This window comes from Rutidosis leptorrhynchoides, chromosome 1 (assembly GCF_046630445.1).
Source record: "Rutidosis leptorrhynchoides isolate AG116_Rl617_1_P2 chromosome 1, CSIRO_AGI_Rlap_v1, whole genome shotgun sequence".
Classification (NCBI taxonomy): Eukaryota; Viridiplantae; Streptophyta; class Magnoliopsida; order Asterales; family Asteraceae; genus Rutidosis; species Rutidosis leptorrhynchoides.
In genome coordinates, this window is record NC_092333.1 from 476,964,498 (window position 1) to 476,967,634 (window position 3,137).

The 3,137-nt window shown below is 32.1% G+C and overlaps 1 long non-coding RNA gene across 1 annotated transcript; it reads left to right on the forward strand.

Moving 5' to 3' along the window:
• The first annotated feature begins 1,152 nt into the window (after positions 1 to 1,152).
• Positions 1,153 to 2,153, forward strand: LOC139874808 (uncharacterized). The gene is made up of 3 exons (XR_011767900.1): positions 1,153 to 1,167; positions 1,633 to 1,837; positions 1,924 to 2,153. It is a non-coding gene; the product is annotated as an uncharacterized lncRNA (long non-coding RNA).
• The last annotated feature ends 984 nt before the right edge of the window (positions 2,154 to 3,137 follow it).

Here is a 3,137-nt window from a genome sequence, read left to right on the forward strand (position 1 = left end):
CACAATTTCGTGTTCGAACATGTGTAAGTAAAACATGTGTAATTGTTAGGGGGTTTTGAGATTTGGGAAAAAAAGATACCGGAAAGAGTTGAGAGGGATTTTATAATGTGGCATAGTTTTCATCAAGTCCTTTTCAAGGACTTTTTAATCGTAATTAATTAATAATTAATTTTAGGCAATTAAATTAATTTAAATTATGACATCACTATCGTATCGTATCCAAGAATTTTTTTTTTTTATTTTTTTATAAAGAAATAAATTATTTTTATGACATCATCAAAATAGCAATTTAATAGAATCTACATATTATCTAAAACATGATAAATAGTAACAAAAGTACTATTGTTATTTCATTATTCTTTCACTAACATGTTATAATACTACTAGTATTATCTAAAACACCTTACCCAATCCATTTCTTATATATACTACGGAGTATTATCCAGAGACGGAGCCACCATATATCATATTGTGGCACGTGACACCAGTCCTTTGGGTTTTCTAATGAGTATAAAAGCTAAGTTTTTAACTAGTGCACCCATTAAAAAAATTGGTGCCACCATCTAACTCAGTTTACCATCTATTCCAATCTTATAATTAGGGATGGCATCGGGTCGGGTTTGGGTCGGGTTTGGGTAATCCCGGACCCAAACCCGATTAAGAAAGCCCGCTCCAAACCCGGCCCGAAACCCGTCGGGTCCCCATTTACTTACATACTATTGGGTTTTGGGTTTTTCCACGGGTAAACAGGTATACCCAATTAATCATTCTGTATCTATTTTTCAATAAGTTACCAAATCAAAATATCGAAAAATAACTTAACTACTTTATGTTTAAAGTATTATAAAATATCACATACAAAAAGTTGATTGAAAAGTTTATAAAATACTCAAATACACAAAGTATATAAAATATCACATCTCGAAAACTTGTTGCATATGATTATATTTAATAATATTATACTCGTTTTCAAAACAAATAAGAGAAATCTTTCATACATTAACAATATAATACTAATACTAAAACTTTACATAAAAATTATTATTAATATTCCTCGGACCGGGTATACGGGTATGCGGACTAGGTATACGGGTCGGGTAAACGGGTTTGTATCCAAAACCATACCCGAACCCGAACCTGAAATTTTTTTTATATAAGACGTTGAAGGTAATAATCGCGTATCTTTCTTTGTTCTTATATTCTTACAACTTATTCGTTTTAATTTATTTCTTTTACAACTTTAGGCTTGTGATTACTGGGGTCAACAGAATGGAACAAAAGATATGAATTTTAAGTTATATTCTTAAAATAGGTTAAGGTCTAGGCCGTTAAATATTACTTCTAACATTGCTCTTCAAATTGATCATTTGTTATGAGTCTGTATTAGTCATATGAAGCTTTTGAAGTCGACTAATTCTTATGGATTCTAAAAGCTCAAATCGGTCAAAAATATTCTTTAATTTTTTAAATATTTTTTGGATTTAGTTTAAAGTAGATTTAGTTTTATCAATTCCCATTTTATGCTTTGGTTAGAAGAAATGGTAGGGTTGTGAATTGAATGATAATGATAATTATTAGTAGGATAATGATATTGTCCTTTGCTTTATTAATCTTTGGTGTTGGTTTTTGTAGGGAATCAAAGTATTGGTTTGAAATGCCTAGATATGCTATAAAACTTGAAACTAAAGTATTGGTTTGAAATGCCTAGATGAGATCTACATGTGGTCTGTACTACAACATCCACCACATACGCGTACATATTGTCAATTTTTGTAGGTCACGAAAGTTATTTTTCAAATACACTCAACTGTAACGACTTCTTGAATAGAAGATCTAAGTAAGTTGAACTACAATCAAGCATTGGATACTTTGAAATTTTTTTACTTGAGTTTTGAATATATTTTGTGTGATTGATGTTTGTAGGTTTTAATACTGTAACTGGCGTTCAAAATGGTTTGAAGAAAATCTGGTATATAACGCTTGGATTTTGATTGTCAACAATGTTGGAGCATACAGTAATTTTGAATGAAAGGGTATTTCAAAATTTGTATTTTGTTTAGACGTGTTGTGAAGTTTTGGATTGGTATGACATAGTTGGTGTAAATTTGATTTCATACTTTATATCTCAGGTTATGTACTTTAGCACCAATAAATCAAAGAATGTGGTTACATTAATTTGGAAAGTTTCTTTGACTTTCAGAGTTGAATATCAGTTTTGCATACATATTGTGACGACCCCACAAAATCGTCATTGACGGCGCCGTCAACTTAGGTCCCGTAACGTGGTCATAAGCCTTTAAAAGAAGGTTTGACCAAAATATGTCGCATTCATTTCAAATGTAAAGATGTTTCAAAGTTTACAAAAGTAGTTTAACAACTAGTTACGATACAACGTTTAAAGTACAAATGAAACCTATGCGACACAATTTAAAGTAAAGTCAAAAGACACTCCATGTATTCATGTATACTCAACATTCAAGCAAGTATCAAAATAGTGTGCGGAAGCATATATCACTTAGCATTCAAGGACCTGAGAAAAACATAGAAAATCTGTCAACAAAAACGTTGGTGAAATCATAGGTTTAGTAAGTAAGATGTATTGAACCACAAGATTTAGTATAAGTTGATTATTCAAATCGTTTACATTCCAAAAGTTGTTGTTTGTATCACGAGCACCCAATTATCAAGGCTTAACTGAATGGTGCCTCTGAATCATAGTGTTAGAACCTACACTATACCCGAAAATATATTTCATCCGCTAATGGTAGCGAACCGTCCGAATGAGGGCTCGTTAAGCCCGTATGGATCCACACAACATAAGTTCTCGCGTACACCCTACAAGGCTACAAGTGTAACTAATGATAATTGAACTTGAGGATTTTTGTTCTAACTCGTACGTAGAATGTTTGTTTTCGTACTTGTGTTCACTTTGTAAAACGAAACGTTTATGTTTTCTCATCCCAAGTATAAGTATAAAAGAGTAAAAGTGGGACTATGATCTCACCTTGAGTGCACGAGTATAAAGGTACTTCACAAAGTAAACGTGTGCAAGAACGAATGCTAGTCTTCACCTAAACAAGTAGGTCGTATCAATATCGGTAAAACACAAGGTCGGTCAAAGTTGTTCAATTAGTCCT